Source organism: Stegodyphus dumicola, chromosome 4 (genome assembly GCF_044657685.1).
Source record: "Stegodyphus dumicola isolate Sdum_Otavi_A_Nest chromosome 4, ASM4465768v1".
Lineage (NCBI taxonomy): Eukaryota > Metazoa > Arthropoda > Arachnida > Araneae > Eresidae > Stegodyphus > Stegodyphus dumicola.
Window position 1 is genome coordinate 134761474 of NC_140771.1, and position 27639 is coordinate 134789112.

General features: G+C 34.2%; 1 protein-coding gene and 1 long non-coding RNA gene across 3 annotated transcripts in view; one reads left to right on the top strand and one right to left on the bottom strand.

Annotated features, from left to right (window-relative positions):
- LOC146997699 (uncharacterized) overlaps nt 1-27639 on the top strand; it is a 130381-nt gene that overhangs the window by 81381 nt on the left and 21361 nt on the right. The window lies entirely within an intron of this gene.
- LOC118179935 (uncharacterized) overlaps nt 1-27639 on the bottom strand; it is a 106634-nt gene that overhangs the window by 43892 nt on the left and 35103 nt on the right. The window contains exon 3 of one of the 2 annotated variants that reach the window (XM_085815490.1): nt 24362-26019. The exons of the other annotated variant lie outside the window; for it this stretch is intronic. The gene's annotated coding sequence lies outside the window, so the exon portion shown is untranslated. Of the gene's footprint in view, nt 1-24361; nt 26020-27639 lie in introns of those variants that run through there. 2 annotated transcript variants of the gene reach the window in all.

Consider the following 27639-nt stretch of genomic DNA (forward strand, 5'->3'; position numbering starts at 1 on the left):
TAAGAAAAGGTACCCTTTCGTATGATGAGTATTTTATCAAAATTTAAGAGCCCATTAACTACCGTAAGATTACAATAAGACGCTATGTAAAATCAAATTATTTTTATTATATTACAACCTCACAAATCTATCCTTCAAATTTAAGCCTTTTTAATCCTCAGGAAAACCTTCAAAACGAAAATTTTGATAACATGGTTGTCCAAGTCTGTCGGCCAAGAGCGTGTTGGCTATCAGGTAAAGTTTTTGGATGCCTTCAAAAGCAGTCACAAATCAGAATACACCTTCTCTCTTTTCACTTTTATGAATTTCTGAAATGTTTTCAAATTATATTCGTTAATGCGAGATTTCATTTAGGGAACAAAAAGAACTGAGCACAGTGCCAGTCTGCCGAATAATGGGTGACTGAAACACCTATTTTACAGAGCTATATTGGATGGTAGCTGCATTTTTGGAAGAAAACTTTTTATCGTTTTATCACCAAAATTTTATCGCTAATTATTCATCCTCTGAATCCATAGCAGCAGATATTAACTGGATGAAATTAAAAAATTTTAATTTGAAGTTCCTTTGATAAGTAGTCATATTATAACAGTCTATGTCATATGTCTAGGTTAAGAAAGTGAGATGTGGAAATAATTACCATCACCCGTTATCATTTTGGCAGTTTTGCTTCGATTATAGTTGAATAAATTCGACTTTTCGTAGAATTACTGATCAGATTGGATTTATTAGTTATTGATAAAGCACGCTAGTGCTAGCTGCCTAAAGGCAGGAATGCCTTCGTGGATGGCTTTTTAAGGTAACCTGGCTCGTATTCATGTTACACGCGGAGAAATCACGAAAATTCCCATGAAACCAGGCCATTCGCTAAGGTCCGCCAGAAGCGAATTACCTATGGTCAGCATTTTCACTGCTCAGATCTGGCGGAGTTAAATACACCAATTATCTGCTTAGACTTTTTAAAGAAAGGGCAATTTTATAGTTTTAGGGGGCGGAATGCAATCAGCCTTTTACATATCAGTTCTAGTTTATGAATGTAAAAAGCTGTTTGTACTCAGATTTTAGTATTTATCAACATTTTCTATACTTTTTCTCGTTTCATTTTACACAGCGCATTACAAATAACCTAAATTTAATAAAATATATATTTATATTTCGAGTTTTGGAAAAAAGGTGGGAAAGAATGTCTAGCAGTAGTGAAAGAGGTTGGCCAAAAAGGTTCAGAGCCCCTGGTTTAAACTATTACTATTCACTTTCATTTAATTATTTATCTTCCTTTCGGAACACCTACAATTTCTTCTTCAAGTTATTGCTAGGATAGTTTGAATAAAATTAGATTCAGGAGTCTTTTATATAAGAGAAGGTCTTTTATTTTAACCAATATGGCTTCTACGTTTTAGAAGTAAACTCCATTTTTTGTTTTCCAAAATAAGCCAATGATTTTAATAATATAAATCCCATCGCATCATTTGTATTAAATATTTTTCTAAAAATTAGTGATCTTCTAAAAATGCAGATTCGTTTGGAGATTGAAGGAACATGTGCAAAAATTAGAAAATGCATTATGCATAAAATTGTATTAGCAAAATTCCTTATCTCCATGCATTTTATGGAGCATTTAACCGAGGAAATTTTTAAACTTTTCACGTCGCTCCAGAGCCTTATCTAATAAAAGTAAGCAGTGCATTTCCTGTGAAATTACGTCGAAGGGTCCGGTTGTGAGAATTTAGGTAAATGATAGAAAGTTATATATGGAAACTATAAGTAAGGAAACAATTTAATTCGGAAAATTCAATATGACAGGAAAGCTTTCAAAAATGTTTCTTTTCAAAGGAAGTTTAATTGATATTTACTTTCTCCCAACAGAAAAAAAATATATATATATAGAAAGAAACGTGTTTTTCTACGAAACATGAAAAGTTTAATTAAATTTTGTAAAATCTGCAGTTTGTATTTGGTAGCCCTTTAAACTTTCCCTATCTGAATAGATAAACGGAGATTAATAAATAAAGCATAAATTTCAAAAATAGTAACTGAATAGATGTAAATGAATTTAGCATATTTACATAGATTCTTTAAATACATAGCTGACATTTGATTATTTATGTTTCATCTTCTTCATAAAGATTTCCTTAAGATAAATACTGAAATAAATTCATCCTTTTTTTTCCATCAAGCTAGCTGTGTAATTAAACTATTTCAAAGCGCAACCATGATATGAGCTTTGCACCGGAAAGCTCTTTGTGATTTTTTTTTTTAAACGTGGGCTAGTGCTTCGAAAATAGTACAAAAAATAGCAATTAGCATGTGTTGCTTGTAATTTGAAATCTGAAGGAAACTGCTAGCATTCAAAGATTGTATTCGATTGATTACAAACAGATTTTTAAGACGTATATTCCAGATTCGGCGAAATTCGAGCGAAAGTATTTCAGCGGAGTCAGTTAAATTTAAGAGTAATGGGAATAATTTGTACCTGATTATGTTAAGTTTTCTAAGTACCAAACTAAAATATTCATCTGGGCCTTAATTAAACTGAATCTGAGTTCTGTGAATATAATTGGGTCTGTACAGGTTAATCTTATAAATACGGCTACTAGCGATCAAAACGGCTGGCTGCATGGGCGTGTTCGTAGTTTTCCCCATGTATAACGTGGATGCAAGCCAGTTTCTCTCATAAAGTTCTTCGCGAAACCATCCATATACATCCGCAGATAGCCCTTATGCTCTTAAGTAAACCAAACATAACCAATTTTAAAAATAGAACCTTCTCTATTTTTAAAATTAGAGGTGAACTATTACAACAGTTTCTCGAAAAGTTAATAGCAAAAATCGTGTGCTGTTATACAGCGAATGCTGTAAAAAAAAAAAAAAAAAAAAAAAAAAAAAACTGTAAAATTAAAGTAACATTAATTTATTATTATGTCATTTTTAAAGTAAAAACACACGCCTTCCTTTTAGCTGAAAATCAGTTTTTCAGTTATAATTTAAATCTAATTTTCAACAGTAATAGTGTAAACTTCTAAAAATAATCAAATGGAAAACTGCAAATCGCTTTTTATAAACGATATATTTTGTAACTATTATAACGAGATAAGACCTTTACTATAAGAAGAAATAGTTTCAAGAGGTCCCTTATAGTTAGTTATACGTACAAAAAACTTAAATTTTGTTTTCGTTAAAATTGGCAAAATATGATAATAATGATCAAATTATATAAAAATCTGCCGTCTTTTTTTAACTAATATTAATAAAGAAATGTTCACAAGAAAATTAATGGCTGTTTTTTACTACTATTTATTCTCACATAGGTTAAAAAAACATTTAGTGGGCTAATCTTTGGAATATGGTAACAGGTAGTTTGGAGACATTTTGATAAGGCGATAAAGGTTACTAGCTAGGACTTTGGCAGTGTACATGGATAAAGTCAAGAGTGTGCGCAATGCCATTTTTGCGCAATTCTGGGATATTTTTTTAAGTGAAAATAGGTCGACGTGTACATGGATACCGTGTATGTACACTTTTTAAAAATGCGGCAAGCAATGGCGATTCTACACTTTCTCCTAATTTCGCACCTAATCTTCGTCATGATTAAGCATTTTTGTTCCATAAGTTCTAGCATAAGCGTAATTCGGCTAGCAGATTGTTGGAAAAAAATGTGGAGTTAAAAAAAAAATTGCTTTTACTTCGTGAAAACAAAATGGCGTCCGAAAAAAAAACTAGCAGGTTGCTATAACAGGGTTGGTCGCCAAATTTTCGCCAAAAAATCGCCAAATTACCATAATCCAAAGATTAACAATTTAGTGTTCAGTAGAATTAATCAAACTTATTAAAATTCGGAATTTAGCAGATTCTCTGTGATCAGATTTATTTGCTTGTTTTACTAAAAAAGACTACAAAATTTTTGGTTATGTGAATACAGAAGCAACGTTAAATAGCGTCCTGAGTATAAAAGAATCATTTGCAGAAAATCTCTCTCTTAACATATATTAATTTTCTTTCAGTATATTTTTTGCAGAACGAATTCGTGTAAAGCAAAAGCCACTCAGGCAGAAATCATCATATTAAGTTTTGACAATTATTGCAAAGCAGATTATTCTGAAGATTTTAAAGAACTCTTTCCTATAGCTTGGAAAATAAGGTTTTTCTTTGAATTAAATTTCTAAGCTGAGAGTTGTTTTAGGCCAAAGGAAACTTTAAAAAAGTTTGTACACTTGAATTTTAAATAAGTACTTGAAATGCGTTTTACGATTTCATATTTAAATAATTTGAATATGAAATAATATGATTTAATATAAAAAAACTACAATTTATTTATACCTTAATAATAAATTTTTCTTAATATTTGTCCCATAAACTTTTTTTCAACTGAATATCATTGACAAATAATTTTGTGCGGTGTTTCTGAAAAATTTAACATACATCTAAAATTAAGAATTTACTTAGTTTTAAAAGTGCACCATTTATTCGAGAGCTACTATGAACTACACTCATGTCCATAAATTAAGGATAATTCGGAGTCACGCGGAAGTCGAGCTCTAAAATAAACATATCACTTGTAAAATCACTATACACATCTTCAAGAATCATATGCAAATTTCAGGAAGTAACCAGATGACACCGATGGTACGTCACAACGAGAGTGTAAGAGAGTGATATATAAGGAATACAGGCAAAGAAGTAAAATTGTTCGCAGGCGCTTTGTAAGCATTTCAGTGCAATAACCGAATATTTATGACACAAAGGACGCATTTGGATGATTTTTTACGTGGTAGAATTATCGGCCGTCTGGAATGTGGGCGTACCCAACTGGAAGTATCAGACGAACTTGGAATTGCCCAGAGTGTCATCTCCAGGCTTTGGCAACGATTACAAGATGATGGTAATGTGAGTAGGCGTTACAGCACAGGTCACCCCAGAGTTACAACGCCGCATGAGGATCGGTATTTGGAAGTTACTGCCAAAAGAAACAGGCGCAGCACAGCCTCAGACCTGTCTCGTCAGCTACTGGTACGACAATTTCAAGGCAGAACGTGTACAGACGCTTAGGAAAGATTGCTCGTAGACCTGTCAGATGCGTTCCACTTACTACAACTCACTGTCGCCTGCGGTTAGCCTGGAGTAGAGAGCATGCATTGTGGACACCACAACAGTGGGCTTGTGTGATGTTTTCCGACGAGTCCAGGTTTAGCTTGCAGTCCGATTCTCGCTGGACTTTCATATGGAGAGCTCCAGGTACCCGTTACCACCAAGAAAACATCATTGAACGACACAGTTAGGGTGGTGCAGGAGTGCTCGTTTGGGGTGGAATTATTCTGGGTTTCAGAACTGATCTGCATGTTCAAATTGGAACCATGACAAGCCAAATCTATCGGGATGTCATTCTGGAACAACATGTACGTTTGTTTAGGGGCGCCATGGGCGCACAATTTGTGTTTATGGGTGACAACGCCCGTCCTCACCGTGCAAACATCGTAAGCGAATGCCTTCAATCGGAGGATATTCCCCGTATGGACTGGCCAGCATTCTCACCGGACTTGAATCCAGTACAGCACGTGTGGGACATGCTTGGCCGACGAGTTGCAGCCCGTCAACCTTCTCCTACATGTCTACCGGAACTTCGGAGAGCATTGCTTTTTGAGTGGTGTAATATTATCAGGATCAATGTTCCTTCTTACCTTCTTCGGGAACATACAAGGACCTGACTCGGAACAGAGAGCTTACTAAAGCTATGTTCACTAGTTGTGGTAAGTAGACAGGATACAGACGAAGGGTATACAAAACCCTTTATTTTTCTCTATATACAAGAACTTCCGTACTTCGGAAATACACTGACCCGCTACTTGGGGTCTAACGTAAAAATATAAAAATAAAACTAAACTCTAATTTAACTTTAGAATAATACACGTGGAAGATTGGCCTTATAATAACAGGAAGCGTATGTAGTACAGAGACTGTGGACACTACAATACGTTTGAATTTATCAAGAGGATTAAAACCTCTCGCCTGGAAGGCAAACAGCAACTGCGTAACTTCTAAGGTAAGCGGCCTGCTTTGACTCACTGCTTCCTTTCTCTCGCTTGGCAAAAGGCCACAACTTAAATACTTGGCGTTCGCCAGACAAACTTTGCATAAAAACCTTAACGCTTATAATTCTGGCCGGAAGTAGAAAATAAGAAGTGATAGTAAAGATTTAAAATAAAATAAACGTTAGTAAAACTTAAGATCCTTACATACTTCCCGCCAGAGTTAATTAGTTTGAAACTGAGGTCTAAAACGACCTTGTTGAAAACTTTTAGCTCTAGAATCTAACGCGAGGCCAACCTTTTACAATCATAACTTCGTTAGAAACTAGAAATTTAAAAGAAAGAAATTTGTTACAATAGCAGCTCCCAGGATATACAAGAATTTTTTTTCATCTGTACTGCATCTAAACAGGAGCTTTTATTCAATTCTGGTTCCTTCCAGAGATCTGGAAGGAAAACTAGTTTAATGAAATGTTACACAATGAAATGGCAAGTAACATATACAATTCTACTTCTCTTAACATTCTTATTTCATTCATGACTATTTAATTATCTCTCCCCGTGCTCTCTGACATGTGTTGTAAAAGAACACCAAACACGAATGTGTTTCTGTCTACGTGTGCCACACTTCCTCCTACAATCAAAACACTAACGTGTTAAAATTCAACATAACGAGACCTCTTAACACACCCTAATTTCAACTCTAAACCCTGAGGTACTATTCTGAAAGTGGCTAACTCTGAAGTGTAGCGTCAGAGAGCCTAACTACATCATTCAACCTTTAACACATATTCGCCATGATTTAGTCTTTACAGTCACACGAATAACAAATTTTTAACATCACTTTCACTTTTACCATATCACGGTATTTTTTAACATTTAAAATAACAGTTCACATGTATATAAGAACATATCAACATGCCGTTAATTTTACACATTTGAAAACATACATTAGTAGTACATTGTTAACTTCTATTCTTTTCAAAACAAGTGCCAATTCTTTCTACATTGAAATAATACATTTCAAAAAGTCTTTCAGACTAAAACTTCTTTCTTGCTAGAATGTTTTAAATAAAATTTATACAATAACTTTTTACAATATTTAAGTTTTTACACAACGCTATTATACATCAACTTTAGTTTTACGCGCAAGTAATTGAAAAACATAATACGAAAATCGGTCACAACTCATTTCTCGCCCTTTTGGCGATAAAGGTAGACCTCGCATGAGGTAAAACTTCTTGAAATCTGCCACTTGCAGTAAGAATGAAAGATTAACTTAAGTTTGCAAAGTAACATAAAATTTTACTTATCTTTGAAATATTCAGACATCCTTTTCTGGGCCGTCTTTAAAGGTACTGCAGATAGTAGTTTGATTTATCCTCCTTCTTGTACGGGCTCGCCCTTCAGTGCTTTCCTCTGGAAGCTTCCTTTTTTCACCAGTTCGGCCACCCTTGAATACCTTCCTTTTCTCCTCTGCTTGTGGTCTTGGCCGTTTGATGGCAGCTGGTCTTGGCGGAACCGGGAAACTTCTTTCGTGTTCTTGCTTGGACCTCGTTGCTGGCCGTTCAAATTTTCCTTGTACTTTTTCCTCCGCCGCTGATGGCCCTTCCGCAGTTCGGCGACTTTTGCTGCGGAGAGTTCTGTCGGATGAGTAGATCTTCCGTTTTAGAGCCGGGTTATAGTTGCCGTCATTTCTCCTGGTTCTCTTCCCATACGTCGTCCTTCTCGCTTCTTCATTCTGGGGGTGTTCGTGAACTCTCTTTTCTGGACGGTGGAATGGCTTCTTTTTCTTGTTACCTTGAATTTTTCCGCGGGGCAATTTTCTTTTCACTTGCTTCTGTCTCTTATTGGCCTGCCCTTGTACTTGTCGTTTTTCCACCTCTGGAGCTTGTACCTGCGGTGTCTACCGTGCCGGATCCTGCAAAAGATCTGAAAAGATTTGCATTTTATTACGATCGAAGTAGGGATTGATTTGATCAATGTTTGCGGAACAGGTTTCACCATTTCTGGCTTTTAACACTACTACAGCGTGAGTTATTTTTTCTATAACATATGGTCCTTCAAATCGTGGAAAAAATTTGGCAGTTTTATCTTCTGGTGCTGAAGAAAGTGAATGCTTAATTTTTAAAACTTCATCCCCTATTTTATAAGTTACTCCCCGTCGTTTCAAGTCATAATGCAGCTTTTGTTTTCTCTGTGCTACTTCAGTATTCTTTTTTGCTTCTTTAATTAGTTTTTCTATATCACCCATTTTAAATTCTGGGGCTCTTTGTTGCACATAAAATAATTTATCTAACGGCGTTATAATCTTTCTGCCTAAAAATAACTCAGCAGGAGTTTTGCCCGTTGTATCATGTTTTGCGGTCCTAAGGGCGAAAGCAAATTCATTGACATAGTTATCCCAGCTTTTATGAAAATTTTTAACATAACTACGGATAATTTTCACTATATTTCTATTGACCCGTTCCGCTATATTTGATTGCGGCCGATACGGGACCATTTTTAAATGACGTATGCCCAGTTTTTGGCACATGTCTTCAAATATATTACTTACAAATTGAGGACCATTATCCGACATAACTTTTAGGGGCGCCCCGTATTTTAAAATATATTTATTTAAAATAGAATCAGTAACTAATTTCGTGGAGGCTCGTTTTAAGGGAACAATTTCGGTCCATTTACTAAAATGATCAACCATAACAAGGAGATAGCGACTTTTATTTAACTGACTTTTTGAGAAAGGGCCCAATAAATCGATGCCAATTATTTCATTTGGAAATTCGGATTTAATACTATTTAGAAACCCGGCCGGGCGGAAATTAATATAATTAACTGCTTGACATGTTGGGCAGGACTGGACATACGCCCTTGTTATTTGCAGTTCAGGAAAGTAGACTGCCTCGCGTACGCGTTGGATAGTTTTTCGAATACCAGCATGAGAAGCTAAAGGGCTGTCATGGAGCTCCTGCAGGATATTTAATCTAAGACTAGCTGGGATAACAACAGGTCGAAATTCGTTGTTGGAATTCGTAGTTTTTGTATAGAATAATAGACCATCTATTAGTTCGTAATGGGCCGCCCTATTTCTTATCGCCACAATATCTTGGTGGCTAAAATTTTCAGGATCCTTCAAATACTCATAAATACTTCCAAACTCAGGATCCTTACCCAGTTTGGTTATTACAGTTTCTCGGGAATTTATTGTACATGCTGTAAGCATTGCCACCTTTACGGTATTACCGTGTTCGTCTATTTTAATTCTTGACAGGGCATCTGCTACGATATTTTCCTTTCCGGGGGTATGCTTGATTAACAGATTATATTCTTGCAGCTTGAGCGCCCATCTTATTAACCTTGGGGATAAATTTTCCCCTGAGTACAATCTAGTTACCGCCGCATGATCAGAGTATACTGTTATCGGCGCCTTTCCAAAATAGACTCGGAACTTTTGCACTGCTAACAGAACTGCAAGTGCCTCTCTCTCGGTCGCGGAATAGTTTCTTTGTGTTTGATTTAAAGTTCGGCTAAAAAATGCCACGGGCTGCTGATTTTGCGAAAGTACCGCTCCTACCGCATAATCCGAAGCATCCGCTGAAATTTCTAAATTCTCATCCTTTTCAGGAAATTTCAACACAGGGGCTTGCGTTAATGCTTGTTTTAATTTTTCGAAAGCACTATTGGCTTCGGCCGTCCACGAGAATCTTGCCTTTTTCCTTTTTAATTTTAACAATGGCTCAGCGATAGCCGCAAAATCTTTTATAAAGGACCTATAATATGAACAAAGTCCTAGAAAAGAAGAGAGCTTCTTTGCCGTGTTTGGAGTCGGATACTTTTGTACAGCGATTATTTTTGATTCGTCTGTTTCTATTCCTTTCTGAGATATCTTGTAACCTAAATATTTTAATTCAGGGGCTGCAAATTTGCACTTTTCGACATTAACTTTTAGACCGGCCTCATTTAATAAAGAAAACACCTGTCTTAAATCCTGTACATGTTGGTCGAGATTATCACTAGTAATAATGATATCGTCTAAATAGATAAATGTGGACTTTCCAAGAACAGGTCTTAACACAATGTCCATGCATCGCTGAAATGTTGCTGGGGCCCCTGAAAGGCCAAACGGCATACGCAAAAATGCATAAGTGCCAGACTTGGTTATAAAAGCAGTCTTAGGCACGTCCTCAGGCCTAATCCCTATTTGAAAATAACCAGTCGTTAAGTCTAAAGTCGTCATATATTTGGTGGATGTTATGTTCCTTAAAATTTCTTCTATGATCGGTAACGGATATACCGGATATTTAGTTATGGAGTTTAATTTACGGTAATCAATAGCGAATCTCCACCTTTTTGGATGCTCCAAAGGATAGTCATTATTTTTCTTACATAAAACCACCGCACTAGCATAACTACTTGAGATGGGCGTTATGATCTTTTTACGTAGCATATCGGTAATATGCCATTCTATAATTTTTTCCTTATTCTTATCGTACCGGTATGGTTTTTGACGAACTGGCAATGCATCTCCGGTGTCAATACTATGGTTAGTAACCTGAGTAAATCCTGGAATATCACTAAATAACGAAGCAAATTCACTTACCACTTGTCGGATTCTTTCTTGCTCGTCATTAGGCAGGTGGTCAAGATTTACCATCTGCGGTTCAGCCTTTTCAGTACGAACTGGTTTCATTGTCAGCTTAAGAGACGCTTCATTAAAATCCAGTGTTGCTTGTGCGTCTGAAAGAAAATCTATCCCTAAGATTAAATGTGCTTGCAGATTCTTTACTATAAAAAACATCACCTTTATTTGTTCGTCCTTGATACGGACATAGAGCGGTACTTTACCTATACACTTACATAGTTCTCCTTGCGCCGCTAACACTGTCGTATTATCCGAATTATATATGCGGTATTTCCGAAAATACTTTCTAAAAAAATCTTCTGCCACACAGGAACACTGCGCGCCTGCATCCAGGAGTGCGGTGGCTGGGATATTATTCACCAAGACTTCAATCTTCGGAAGAGTCAGATTTTTCACCATTACTGTATTTAACTTATAGGAAGAGGGGTTTTTGTGACCTTCGGATTTCCGCATCCTCTCGTCAGCAGAAATCCGTTTTAGTTTAAATTATTTTTCCTTTCCGTGCTTTCCTTCTTTTTCCACTGGCCTTGAGACTTTTTTTCCTGGGTTGCTATTGAACTGTCGACGTTCGCCGGCTGTTTTTGAATGCTCGGGTTTCCTTGCCCACTGATTCGCTTTTTCTCCGTAGCCGTGTGCTTGAGTTTGCTGTAGTCTTGGCGTACCAAATTGGTTTCGCTGTTGATACTGGCGTCTTCTTTCGACGTCCGCCGTTCTTCTACTTTCAAACTGGATTGCTAGCTCAAATAACTTTTCCAGTGTAGTCGGATTTCTTAATTCAATAAAGTCTTGCACTTGGGGTAGTAACCTCGGCACAATCACTTGAATTATTTCAGGATCAGGACGGTTTCCATACAAGAGCTTGAAAACGTGAATTTTTCTTAAAATAAAGTTCGAGAGGTTTTCGATTCTTTGTTGATATATACTAAAAAGTTCCGTTTCTAATTTCGCACGATCCCTTACAACAGGGAGGGCTTTTAGTAGGGCAGTCTTGAAATTTTCGTAAGTATAGGTGGGACTTCCTGCTTGACCCAAGAGACTTCTGCCTATACATTTGAACCAGTTAAGCGCTTGGCCCCTCAAAGCGCTGGTAGCTAAGGTAACTTTTTGAAAGTCGTGCACGGGGTAGAGCATGAAATGGTCATCCAATTTTTCCAAAAAACTGGTTACCGGTGAGTTTCCATTAAATGTTGCTTCTGGTTTCATCGAAGCGCGCATGGTCTGGACGATGTAACCAAATCCTTCCAGGGCGGCAGCTGGCATTTCTGGATTCTGAGCCGTTTCTGCAGGCAGCACAGGTTCTTCTTGAAATTCGGCCATGGTTATTCTTCTTCGTTGGGCGCCACTATCAGGATCAATGTTCCTTCTTACCTTCTTCGGGAACATACAATGACCTGACTCGGAACAGAGAGCTTACTAAAGCTATGTTCACTAGTTGTGGTAAGTAGACAGGATACAGACGAAGGGTATACAAAACCCTTTATTTTTCTCTATATACAAGAACTTCCGTACTTCGGAATACACTGACCCGCTACTTGGGGTCTAACGTAAAAGTATAAAAATAAAACTAAACTCTAATTTAAATTTAGAATAATACACGTGGAAGATTGGCCTTATAATAACAGGAAGCGTATGTAGTACAGAGACTGTGGACACTACAATACGTTTGAATTTATCAAGAGGATTAAAACCTCTGGCCTGGAAGGCAAACAGCAACTGCGTAACTTCTAAGGTAAGCGGCCTGCTTTGACTCACTGCTTCCTCTCTCTCGCTTGGCAAAAGGCCACAACTTAAATACTTGGCGTTCGCCAGACAAACTTTGCATAAATAAGTTAACGCTTTTAATTCTGGCCGGAAGTAGAAAATAAGAAGTGATAGTAAAGATTTAAAATAAACGTTAGTAAAACTTAAGATCTTTACAATATCACCCCAAGATCAAATCGATAATTTTATACTCAGCATGCCTAGGCATCGTCTAGGAGACATACAATGCATTAACAATCATACCAACCATGTAATATTGGTTTTTTGTAATTTGCTCCAGGGAGAAAAAATCGCTAATTTTTTTAATAATATCAAACATATAGCATCTTTTTTTGTTCTTTACCTTTTGTTTAATAAATAAGCTTTACAAATAAGTCAAATTTGTTTTGCTTCTAACTCTTCCTTTGCCGGATTTTGCATTATCCTTAATTTATGGACATGAGTGTAGAAACACTTTAGATGATCTTACATTCCATCCTTCATGTGTTTGAGGTGCCCACCAGAGGCCGAGCGGTAAAGTCGTTGAACACTGGTAGTTCGGTCCGAAGTTCGAATCCCGCGAACGGGCAGGCTGCATGGGTGTTTTCGTGATTTTCCTTACGTGTAACGTGTATACGAGCCAGTTTCCCTTAGAAAGTCCTCCATGAAGGCATCCCTCCCTTTAGGCAGATAGCCCTAGTGTGCTTTGACATAATTAAATAGACCATGTCTTTGAGTTTTTCCATCATCTGCCTGAAACGAGGTCTGCTTTTTGGAATTTCTGTTCAACGTTCTGTCATGGTCAAATGTAATACTGCATGTCCGTCTCCTGTAGAAGCATTCGAAGTAACTTTCTCGAAGTCTTATCTGGTCCTTCTTTCACGAAATGATAGAAAAAAGCATATTACGTCTTGCTGTACACTACATAATAAATCTAAATAAAATTAGGTTTCGTTTAAGCGGATTGGATGGAGTTCTAGTTCACTAGGTAGAAAGCTGATCATTATTTTCGTGGCACACTGACAAAAAGATACAACCTTTTCATATAATATGAAAAGAAAGTTTCATGCTTCTCAAATACTGAAGCAGAATTCTATAGTCTACATTTGTGAGAAATGCTGATAAGAATTTTCTTTCGAATTCTGTATAAACTGAAAGGAAATAAGTGCCGAATATTTCGAGGTATGAAGAAATATCAGTTTTTTTTTCTTATTCCGAATTTGTTTACCTTTTGTTATTATTGTCGATCTTTTTCTTTGCTTTTTAAGGTGTTAAGAAAACACAGCTTGGATGCATTTCCTTTAAGACTAATTCTACACACAAACATACATTTTGGAGACATACAAGGCTTTGGTCACAATTTTTTTAGCTAATATTAAAGAAAGTGTCGGGGGAAGCTAATGTTTAGTCAAAGTGTTTCAGCTTAATTGCTTTTAAATAACACTGCCTGGTAAGTGAAAACATCTCGTTCTATTTAGTCACGTAATATACTTTTTGCCCGCATAAGTTATGTGTTAGAATACCTTTTTGCAAACGTTACCACAAAATGGCACTGCCATATATTATTATAAAGAAAATGAGAAAAAAATAACAATAATAATAAATAAAATACAGACCTTTCTCTCTTCTTACTAAGAAGTGAATAATTTACCACGAAAATATTTTTGAACGAAATGATTTCGGAATTAATTTAAGTAATTTTATACTAAATATTTAAAAATTGCATCAATGCATACATAAAAGGCGATCATCACATTAATCAAAATTGAACTTTTTAAGAATTAAAATTTGTGATTTTTATTTTTGAACACTCGTTAACATTCGTAAAATAAAAAAAATAAAGAAATAATACAAAAAATGAATAAAAAATCAAATCAATAAAATATAAAAATGTAAAAGGGTTTTGTGGGTTACATTACGCCCAAAGGGGCTTTTTTTAACGTTTTGTGGGTTACCTTTATTTGTTAAATATCATGTCCTTTGCACTTAAACCATAAAATTCAGTTCAACAGTAATATCCCAAAATAATTTTTAAATAAACCTATCTTTAGAATTTCCGTTACACAGTTTCGCGCACTTGAGATATTTTTTTTTTTTTTTTTTTCCGTACAACGGCTCGCTTTGAAATCGTCGAGTTTGTTAATAATTGTTTCCAGATGCCCATTTTCAGGTGGAAACGTACGTTATTCAAAATTGGATGGCTCTAGGTACCTTTTTTTTATCAGAGTGCAAAAAACATACGTACATTTATGCAGATTTTTCATTATTTAATTTCTTTAAATATAATACAGGGCTGTAAAATTGGGTGGCTACAGCTTGAAAAGTGAAACTCATAAAATGACATTTTGTTTTAAGTCCGAACTATGATTTCGAAGTTCACAGTATGCAACGTAATTCAAAAACTTCTGAAGAAATTTTTGATTGATTCCTTTCTAATCGAACACATCTCTGTGGTGTCTATAATTCTGACATTTTTAAACTAAATGTGTGCTGAAAACGGGTATAAGGGTTGATAAAAAGTTTTTTTGGGGAACTGGAGAATCGAATAGGTTCCGAATTCCGTTTTCATTCCGAATGCGTTCTCGCTAACATTAATTATCAGCTTGAGAAATCGGGTTGTATTTTCAATTTAAACTGAACTTTGTTGTGGGCATCGAAATCTCGTAACTTCATCATCCGGTTGAAGTGTGTGTGTGTGTGTGTGTGTGTGTGATTATGGCAAAGCCTCGAGGGCTATCTGCCTAAGGGAAAGAATGCCTTCGTGGAGGACTTTCTAAGGGAAACTGGATCGTATACCCGTTACACATGGGGGAAAACCACGAAAACGACCATGCAGCCAGCCCGTTCGCGGGACTCGGACCGAACTACCAGTGTTCAGCGACTTGACCGCTCGGCCACTGGTGGGCTCATCCGGTTGAAGAACTGAGTCCAACGTTATTAAGCTGCTATGTTTAAATGTAAAGAAGATTTCAACCAAACAACTGGAGCGAATGGAGCCGAAACGTTCGGAAGCAAAAAGCATGAAAAGGCTCGTGAAGCAAATAAATTTTGTATAATTAATAGTTTTGTTCAACCGATAGTTAAGGAGACTACGTAATTAAGTAAAATAGGGCTTAATTGTAAATTGGGAAAATTAGCCATGTGTTAGAAACCAAATTCAAGGAATCGCAATTCCATCAATCGCGTTTCAATTCTCAAGAACCAAGATGTACCTTCTAGTTCTCGGTCAAGAATAGCTTGTGGAATCAAACTAGAGTCTGTTTAGACTATATCTGAGGCTGTATGAGGGTTACGATAAAGGATGTTGTTATATATTCTTTGCAAATTCTTTATCATCTAATATTTGGTGGCAAAAATTTGAAAAGTGAACCGAAATTTAAGGTTTTCAACGCAAAATGCCAAAACGAAATTAGTAGTCCTTCTGGGCAAATTGCTCCTTTGGACTAATAAAGTTAAGAGCAACGCAACACCATTTTGTTTTGGTTTTTTTTTCCATAAACTTTATCTAGCGAATGTAACCATCATTTTGTCTACCACACGGTAAGTTTCGCAAAATAATTTAAAAGCAGAAAATCCCAAAATTTGGCAAAACAACCAAAAAAAAAAATGCTTTTAATGCGATAACTTTGTCGTACTTTTCCTCCATCTTTACATAAAATTCTTTGTACTATACGTTTACTTTCCACCTCTTCGCTCGCATCCTTGCTTGGATTTCTTTCGTCAGGGAGTTCTCCGGGTAACCGGGTGGTTAAAACTGCTGAATGATGGTAGTTTGATCCCCGTTCCATCCCAAGTAAGCGGGCTAGATTCATTTCTTATTTTTTCCTGTATCTAATGTGAATACGGATTAGTTTCCTTTATAAAATCCTTCATGAATCCTCCCTTAAACGGGTAACATTTGTACGCTTTGTCACATTTAAACGATTAACACATAACCAATATTTTTAACCGAAGAACGGTACTAATTAAGGTTTTTGGTAAATTAAAAAATTTCATAAAATGGAGTTTGAATATAAAATATTGATACAAGCCCTGAATGAAGATAAGCAGTTTTTAAAAATGCAGGAAAACAAACTAAACAACAATGCATTACAAACTGAATACACCAAATAAAATTAAAAATATAATTCTGTTAGCATAGAATAGCATACGATAAATTTGACTAGAATGAAGAATTATAATTCAGACCTCGAAAATTCAACAGTAAAATTAATTTTTATTTAAACAGCAAAAACTATCGAAATAAATATCAAAAACTCTAAATCAATGAAATAATAATTATGCGTTACATTAAATGCTCTACAAAGATATTAGTGCAAAACAGTGCGTTAAAAATACAAGCTGTAATCATATATTTCAATAATACTGAACATTGTTAAACATATATATTTTGTTGTGAATTAAGTAATTATTAGTCCAAAGGGCGTTAGCCCAGAACGGCTATTAATTTCAAAACGGCATTTTCGTCGATTCACTTTTATAACTGTTCCCAACAAATATTATCACAAATATTATAAATCTCTACATATAAATAAAAGAAAGAGTCTCTGTGTGTGTGTGTGTGTGTCTTCGCGCTGCGCGTAAGCTAATAGACCCAAGGCTACAAAATTTGGTACATAGGTGCATCTAGAGAAGAGCCAGTGCACCTCGAAGCGATTTTTTCGAAATTCGAATTTTTTTTATTTTATGTTTTGTGACGAAATCGCGTCATTTTGAGACATAATGGGCTATAGGAAAGCTCCATTTTCACATCGTCATGAAACGTAGGCACTTACCTATTTTACGAACTTAAAAATAAATTTAGTGTTTCAATAAATCGATTAAATAGGAATTTATTTAGCAAAGTGAGCTTAACACCTTTTTAACAGGATTTTTTTCTAAAAAAGTTTATTTTTAAAAACATACAGTTTAGTTTTCTTTGATTTTTGGATACGTTAAACTTTCATCCTTGCGACTGCTTTTACAAAAAGAATTTTGGAAAAATGATAATATTTTGTATTCTTAAACAAATTTAATGAGAAGCTTCCGAGTACACTTCTCACATCTCGCATCTTTAAAAATGTGATTTTGGCAACAATTTTCCTTTCTTATTGTTATTGATAGATTTTTAATAGAATCGCATCATTTTGAATAGTTTCATTCTTTTAGAAATATGCGTTTGGCAACAATTTTTCATCGTATTTCTTATGTCACTGTTTTTTAAGAGATTGGCATATTTCATTCTCATTTATATATATATTATACATTTTTATTGATAAAGTTGTTCTGTAGCGTAAAATTCTGGGCGGAATTTTATGTGTTTTGAGTTGCTTTCATGTTATTTTTTGCTTATTTCACTGTAAGATTCTGGTGTTGCGTGGCCTCAACTTGTCAGCAACTATGGCAGTGACTGCTATGAACTGTAAATTGCACAAACTCGTAAGAAGGGTTTAAATCCATTTTTATTCCACTTTAGAAATAACAGCTGCGTTCACTTGACGCTCACAAACAACGCTGAACCGGCAGTTCAACAAAAACAGAACTGTGAAACTAAAAATTAATGACAAGATGAATAAACAACTAGGTCACTACCTATCAGGCTGTGAAATCGTAACTAACTTAACCGCGTTCTAAAATACAGCTGAGATTCAGCAAGCTTACTGATTAAGCAGTTGAACGATTCAACGAACTGCCGAGATAGGCACACAGGCCGAAACGCGCGGTTCTTAAATTTCTACAATACCTAGCAACCTTCACGTTAGCGATTCAAGAAGCACACATACAATCTCGTTTCCCTTCTATTTAAACTCAACTTATTTCTGCTAAAATTTGAATATACTGCTCGTTCTACTACAATTTACATACTCTGGCACTAACAATTCTAGAGGAAAGTAAAGGCTTGACAGGAAAGATAGCTTAAACTTAAAATAAATGTTAGTTAAAATAAATATAAACCCTACAAGATATTGAAAAGTTTTGGATGATTATTTTTCTTCAACGGCAAGTTGGCTAATTTTTTTTATTAGGATAATTAATATTTGTTTTAAGGGATATAGCTTATTTCATTGTAATTTTTTTCTCTTTAAAATATAAGATAAAATATAATTATACTTTGCTTTTCAGAATTTTTTTTTTTTTTTTATGTTATTTATTGCTCATTTCACTGTTTTTAAGAGTTTTGAGTGATTTTTTTAGGAAACAAAATTCTTAACCTCCTTTATACCATTTGAGTTCTTAAAATTTTGCAAAGGGAAGTTGGTTAATTTATTTATTAGGATAATTAATATTTGTATTAAGGGATATTGCTTATTTCATTGTAATTTTATTATAAATAATACTTTTGTTTTATGAAGTTATTCTGCAGAGTAAAATTCTGCGCAGTTTTTCAATTTAACGTTTGATGTTCCCTTCAGCCATTTTTGCGGTACATTTAAAAGCCAGACGAAGGCTGGCAGCTGCTAGTATTTAAATAAAATAAACAATGAAGAATCTGCATTAGTGTTTCTCGTATAGTGAAGAAACAACGGTAACTGGAGCCATCAAATTTCAAATAACATAGTCCTCCAACCGAAGATGGGCCCTTGGAAGTCCCAAATTTGAATTTCGAATTTGTTTTATTATGTATTTAAAATTCTCTAAAAAAATTTTTTTAAACCAATTCAATGATTTCAAAACGAGCAATGGCAACACTGTACGAAAAAAAAACACATTTTTATCTCCAGCGCCAGAGACTATAACAGAAATTCTAAAGATATACTGTCTTTAGATATATTGTGATATTGCTGTTGAATTGAATTTTATGTATTTTAAGTGTGAAGAACTTGATATTTTATAAATAAAGGTAACACGCAAAACGTTACAAAACACCCTTTAGGGCGTAATATAAAATCTGAAAGCTTTCGGATTTTCTTTTTTTTTGTATGTAATTTAGATTCTTGTGTATTTTATTTTTTTATTTATTATGTACATTTTGCTCGCTGATTCTATGTTTATATATTGCCCACGTGTGTTTAATCAACTATATTGCTACATAGTAGTTAGCTAAGCTATACTTTTAGAAATGCAATGCGATGCCATGCGTCTGTGTAATTCAGTTGTATGTCAAACATTGCGAGTCGGTGAAGTTAGATGCTCAATATGTCGACCTTTACTGTGACTGAGAGTGTTCTTGGCCTAGTCGCTCTAGCTCAAAGGCTCCCAACCAGGGGGATATTCATAGTTTCACGGGGAATGCACGTCAGCTTTTTACTCAGCTGTTAAGTATTCAATTTCAGTTTATGAATATAAAAAATTACTTTTATTCAAGTTATCACTTTCTATATTTTCTGTATGTTAATTTATGAATTTTAAAAATAATTTAAATCTAAATATTACATGCATTTTTGTAATTTTGAAAATGTGTATGATTTTCTAGCCGTGGGTCAGAACAGTTCAAGAATGAATGTTCTAACTTATTGGAGGGTTAATTTAGAAGGCAAACAACAAAAATCAGCCTTATATTTTCAAATCTTCGCAGGATTAGTTTGGATGGTTATAACGAACAGTCACCACAGCTGCCAAAATGCAAATGAACGAGATAAAATACAGTGATATGGATTAGGACTATTCAGTTATGGCAAAGCACACGAGGGCTATCTGCCTAAAGGGAGGGATGCCTTCGTGGAGGTCTTTCTAAGGGAAACTGGCTCGTATACACGTTACACATGGGGAAAACCACGAAAACGACCATGCAGGCCCGTTCGCAGGATTCGAACTTCGGACCGAACTACCAGTGTTCAGCATCTTTACCGCTCGGCCACTGGTGGGCCATACAGTGATAAGAAAGGGTAAGATAAGAATGGCTGGACAGGAGTTAAGTTACTGGCGCCATCTATTGATGAAACAAGAAAACTAAAACATAGTTTCCTTAAATACTGAAGGTAAAGATGGATTTGAATTAGGGTCGTTAACTATAACAGAAAGATTTTTTTTTAATGTGAAACGCTTCTAAAAAATCCACTTCACCAATGGAAGATGCTTTTTGGATAACTTTGAATAATTTTTGTTGTTTGATTTCTAAATTAATATTTGTTTTCCATGTTATTTTACCTTAATTATTGGAGGGTTTTAAATGTTAGTGGCCAAAGACGAGGTTTGTGGTAATTGGTAATTACGAGTAATTGGGTTTCCAATATGAAAGCATTTGCGTACTATGGGCAACATACAGCTCATCATATCTCCTTATGAATTAGTATTTACCCTGAATTGTAATTCAATTGTGATCAGATTCATTGCTCTCAATAGAAGATTTTTTATTACAATTATTTTTTTCTCTTCGTCAGAGAACACGGTCATAAGTATGTCATGCATTCGAAGTTAATATCTCAGAGTAAATGTTGTTCACATTACAAAGTACCAGTTTTGGTTGGACGTTAGCCGACGGCCCGTCATTTATATAAAACAAGGATTGAAATCTAATAAGTATTCCCCTTCATGTTACATTGTCATTCATTTTTTGATAGTTTACATTCTCTCAGTGAAATTAACTAACACCTGTTCTGAAATATTTAATTAGTCGAAGGAAAATTTTAACGAATGTATTATTAGTATTAATACTACTGGCTGTTTTTGCTAAGAGTTCAATGATATTAATCTTTTTGAAATAGAATAGTTGATAACCATAACTAGCGGAAGTACCGATGCCAGTTACGTTAAATTGAGAATAATGTATTTAACAACACAGAGAACGTAATGATACAAAAAATATGATTCATAGTCATACATGTTTCAGTCTCATGCGATATGGAACCCACATAAAAAGTTTTGATAGAAGAATAAGCTAATTCTCTCCCATTATATCAGCAACAGTGGCACGCAGTTTTTAATGATTTTCGTCTTTCTGATCAAATGATCGTAAAAGCTCTCGAGTTCCATCCAATATTTCACCTATATTCAATTTTAGTAATTAAATGTAGCGAAAAAATTATCATAACTGATCACAAATAGATAACGCGAACAAACAGGTATTCTTTATATGTATAGATTTCATAAAACGTATAAATTTTTAATTAACGAACTCTACAATTTGAAAGCGAGCAGTGGCAACACTTCAAAATAAACCATTTTTATCTCCAATGCGCGAGACCGTTGCCACTCGGGAGTGCGAAAATTACCGCTTTCAGAGTTTTTAATTAATATTTCGGCTGATTAAAGTCGTACGAAGATGGGAATAATCGAAGTGGCTTCCCACGAATTTTTGGAATCGGGAATAATGTATTTAATCTTTGGCGATTGCTACACCTTTCGAAATAAAGCAGATCTTCAGCTTGCGAGACTGTTGCCACTCGGAAAAATGAGGGTGAAAATTGTCGTTTTCCCGAGTTATCTCTGATTTTAGCTACTTTTTACTTCCTCGTACGAAGTAAAAAGTAAGTATTGTAATCGCGAAAAGTTTTAGGCAGCATATTTCAACGAAAATATCCATTTTGACCGCTATCGAATGCAATTTAACGATGTTTTTGCGTGATATCTGTACGTAAGGACAGAATAAAATATTCTTTTCCTTCAAAAAAAATTATAAAACTGCTTTAAAATTAATTCTGAAGAGAATTTTTCGTGGCGTCTGTACGAACGTATGTACGTACGTATCTCGCATAACTCAAAAACGAGTAGCCTCAGAACGTTGAAATTTTGTATACAGGACTGCTATAACACGTAGATGTGCACCTCGTATTTTGGTTGCAATCGGCCGCACCAAACGTATATAAATATATATATATATATATATATATATATATATATATATATATATATATCAACTCTGTTACCCGGCTCAGTGATCTCAGTTTCTTTACTCTTATATGTTTGTAAATTGTACATTTTTTGCTTTAAAAATGATTGAATTATGTTGTTTTTATCTTCCGGTTAAGGGTTTTATGCCTTTAGTAAATCTTTGTGCAATATTTTTAGAATTATCAGCAATTTTAAAGTTGTTTAATTGCCGCTAAGCCTTTTTTAATGGCGGCCATTGATGTTTACATTTGAAACGGGAGACTAGTGGATTTGTTGCCAATCTAGAGAGACTAAGCTTCGCAACAACAAAGATAACGCCTTCATTTATTATTGCGAATTAAATCATGCTTAATCCTTTCTGGAGTTTTTTCGAGGAAATAAGTGTTCAAGATTTACTTCGTAATTTTTAATATAGATATTCTGAATTTTTATGTATTTTTGCCTTCTCGCGAAGTGAGAACCGAATTAATTGAATGAGAAATACTCAATCGTCTGTGAAAAGCTGTTTCTTTTTTGTTTTGTTTGCTTAATTTCTTTTATACATAAGTCTAGCTTTATTATAGTATTTGAATAGAACATGTGGCAACGATTAGATAATTCTTTAAATGATATACATTATGTGCATTCTGAGTTATAATATGAATGAAATATAATTCTGTTAAGTAAACCTAGCGCCAGAGTGTCGCTATGGTAAACAAAGTGAATTTTAAAGAATGCATTTATTCTATTGTGGTTTATGCGCTGTCAGCGAAGTAGGTTTAATTCAATCTAATAAACTTAAATAAAATGCAAGAAAAATGCGTATAATTTAATATTCCGTACAAGGAAGTCATGTGGTGTACACATCAGATTTATTTTAAAGTAGACGTAGACCTTTTTCAGGACCCAGAAAAGAATTGTAAAAACTTTGGTGACGATAGCTATAGTAGTGACTCAGATATCAGCAGATTTTCTTATATATATATATATATGCTATAACCACATATAATAAAAATTGGCCATCGTATTGACACCTAGTAGGAAAGGTATAAATATCATTACGTGGAGTGCTGTAGGGAAGGCATAAATGTCATATATGGGACATGGGGGCACTTTTAAAATACTGTTCGTCTCGAAAGAATTGCCGTAGAGTAAGAAAAGGTAAGAGACATTTGAATCCATCCCGGTGAGTATTCTCTATCGAAACCTGGACAAAGCCGGAGAAGTTTATACTGTCGTAAGTTCCCCAAGACTTAAACCAACAAGAGACTCTTTACAGGCATTTAGCCACATTATTTTAGCCAGGCTGGCTTAATTTACATTGTGTTCAGATCAAGAGCAGCACAATTCTAACGTATTTTTATAAATTGCTAATAAAATACTACACTTAGTAAAGAGTGGTTTCTTATTTGTAGAAAATAATTTTGAGACATTTTTTAAAGAATTTGAATAGCACTTTATTCGTGCATTAAAGGATAAATTTTAATTCCTTCAAGGCTAATAATATTTAAATTTTCTTTCTTAGCTTTGGAAGACTTTGTAGTTGGGCACATATTTTCAACCTTTCTAAATACTTATTTTCATTATCAAATCGAGGCCAACCAGCGGCCGAGCGGTAAAGTCGCTGAACACTGGTAGTTCGGTCCGAGGTTCGAATCCCGCGAACGGGCTGAAAGATTTTTTTATTTCAGTATGTACAGGAGTCAACTTCATACGAATATGTTTTACAGTAGCACCAAATGTTACTTCAACAGTTAAGGAATTATTAATGAATTTATTCAACAATTACTAAATTTACTAATGAAGTAGAAAACTATAGTTTGTAATTAAGAAATATATATGCGACTAACTAGATCTTTATGTGTGTAGAAGAATTGAAAACAAGTTCAGTATAAGTAGGATATTGATGTGAATATTAAACATATCGATTGAGGTGAAATCTGAAAAGACTATGGAACAACAATTTGAAATGCAAATTTTACAGGTAACAGATATGGAAATTGTTTTTATAACTTACGACTACAAAATTAATTTTATTTCTGTCTCAATTTAAACAGAAAATCATAATGTACAAAAGTTTTAATATTTATTTAAAAACACGACGTGTTATCAATACATTTAATTTTCATTTAATACATTAATATGCCTTGTTTAATTTGTTTTTAAATATTTTAGCCCAAATGCTCTCGAAACGTGTATGTGTGTATAAATGAAAAAAAGAAAAAAAAAAAAAAGAAAGCATCTTTGGGATTAATACAAAATCAGAAAGGCCTATAGATGTTATCTATTTTTTTTTATAATATTTCAGTTCAGGCAATCTCTTTCGGAGCTCAAAAAACTGCATTATGCACACCAACTCTTGTCATTTTCCCTATCCTATAACTACAAAATTAGAGATATTCCACAGCTAATTCTTTTAGTCATGAAATATTTCTATACGAATGCAAACTCCATTATTTTGAACAGAATTTGGTGTGGCGACTTTTGGTTATTTCTCTCCAATTTTGGCAACAAAATTAGTCGCCAAAACCGTTTACTCAGTAGCCATTTACTCAATGTTAAATAAGACTGTATTTCTGTTTTTCCAGCACAGCATCACTTCTGTCGGCTTTAAAATACAACAATTTTACATGTAATTTCATTAAAATTATCTATGTAAAAATTTCTAACAATAGTTTTGTGAAAGTAAACATATTGCAATTCTTGGAGGAATTTTTTATAATCTGAAATGTTTAGATTTGTGTTAAATTTTGAAATTATATACGTAAATTAATTTGTTACGCACGTTACAGAAACCTTAAATTTACGTTGCTTAATTTCCTATGGGGCATTCTAAACGTATGGATGCCCATTTCATCTATGATGAAATTCAGCATTTCAAAAAAAACCCTGTAAATTTCTTAGGTTTTTTAATTTAGACGACATACATCTAGAACGAGAAAATGAGACGAAATGAAAAAAAAGAAAAAGATATGAAATTAGTTAAAATGCTAATCTTTCATTCGACCTAAATATCAAAGAAATGCAGTTTGCATGCTTAGAAATGGAATAGATTAATTTTTTTTCCTCTGACACGTTTTAATATATGTCTTCTTTCTCGGTGTTTCTCGGATGTTCTTTAGAAACAGGTTTAGAAGTTTATTATTAAGGGAGGAGAACTAAAAAGGGAGAAAGATTATAAGAAGAAAAAGAAGAAAACTAGAAAAAGGGTCATTAAAAGAGTTACTGTGTAGTGAGTGAATCAATTATTAGCCTGCTGGATGAGACCAGATTCCGAACACTTTGTACCTTTGGGAAAGGGGCGAAACCTAACAAAACAAGTTTTACATTAGGCTAGCATAGCATATAGCATATGCCAAATTTAGAATAATACTTAATATAGGAAACAACAGAAAATATAGAATAATACATAAAGTATAGAATAATACATAATATGTCATATAATAAAATTTGGAATTTTCCAAACTTGGAATAAAATTTAAAAAATAGAATATATCATATGACAATTTAAAATAATACTTATAATATAGAAAATGAAATTCAGAATAATATGTAATATATCATATAATAAAATTTAGAATATTTAGAATCTAGAATAAAATGTTAAAACAGTACTTAGCAATTGTGTACTTGAAAAGTCACAGTCCATTTACCGGTTTAGACAGAAAGTTTACTCTGCCACGTAATGAAAACAGATCCACCAACAGCCGATCGGTAAAATTCAAGAACACTGGTAGTTCGTTCCCGGTTCGAATCCAGACGAACGGGATAGTTTCACGGGCGTTTTCGTGCTATTCTTCATGTGTAACGTGCATACGAGCCAGGTCCCTTAGAAAGTCCTCCACGAAGGCCTCGAGTGCTTTGTCGTAATTAAACTAACGAAATCTAACGAAAACAAAATATGAAAATCCACTTGCCAGCTTAGGGGCGATTCATAATTTAAGTTATAATTTTGATTTATACATTTATTTCATATACATACACACGAAAAAATAGTATATATATACATATCATGAGTACATCCAATATGAATATATATATACGTATATTTATATGTATTTGTCATCAAAATTAAAAATTGCCATTTCAGAATAGGTGTATATTTTTTTGCAGCAAAACTCTCGAGAGCTATCTGCCTAAGGGAAGGGGTGCCTTCTTGGAGAACTTTCTAAAGGGAAACTGTTTCGTATACATGTTACAGATAGGGAAAATCACCAAAACGGGCATGCAGCCAGCCCGTGTGCGTGATTCGAATCTGGCACCGGACTACCAGTGTTTAGCGACTTTACCGCTCGAATGCTGGTGGGCGCTATCACTTTTATTTTTCGATGTATTTAATGTTTGCAGATAATAATCTTATTTTATTTATCTTTAAAACTTCTGTTTTCAATAACTGCCATTTTAAAAATCACATCAGTCACTGTTCTACTTTTGAAATCTAAAAATCAGTAAACTGCATTATAGATACTCCTAGATATATCAGATAGAAGATCTACAGGATGTTGAAAAGAACGTAATTTTTCGATGATTTATTTGAAGTAATTTTAGTTAATAAAGGAAAGTTTAATCAATAAGATTAGTGCATGAACAAAAAATCTGATGTATACACCACATGACTTCCTTGTACGGAATATTAAATTATACACATTTTTTGCTGCATTTCATTTAAACTTATTTCCTCGAATTTCATTAGAGATATATGTCTCATTCAATTAATTCAGTTCTCACTTCGCAGCAAGGCAAAAATAAATAAAACCTCAAAATATTTTCATAAAAAATTGAAAAATATAGAAAAATATAAAACAACAAATACAGTTAAAACAATTTTTACAATTTAAATTATATTTTCTACTCAAAAACTTGCAATTCTGCTGACGGGCAAGAAGGCAGGTATTTTGGTGCTCAAAACTGAAAAGTTTATTTTTGATCCCATTTGGCAAAAAGACACTGAAGGGGTAGAAATTGACTTAATTCACTATTCTGCTAAGTTTCAAATGCAAATAAATATGGCTGCTATGGTAAAACGTTAGGTTTATCCGAACTTAAACAACTTTTAAACTGTTGATATTTATACAACTATTGCATGCAGATTAACAAAAGGCATAAAAACCTTTTTTACGTACTTAGAGACGTCACGAAAAAAATCTCTTCCGGATCCATTTTAAATCATTTTTGCAACCCGTTTTGGGAAAAAGAGTCCCTTATCCTATCCTTACGTACAGATGTTGTTCAATTGTATTCGATAGCAGTCAAAATTAATATTTTCATTGAAGTATGATACCCAAAAATTTTCGCGATTTCAATACTTCCTTTGCTCCGTACAAGGAAGTCATAAAAAACATCTATATTGAATTTGTAAAAGTAATCCTGAATTTTGTAGTATTATCGCTAATAAGTGGTATGCATCGGGAGTTAGGTATGCAAATACAATATTCATAGAAATAGGTAAGGCATACAACGATAAAAAAATTATTTCAAGATTTATATCTATAGGAACAAGAAGTA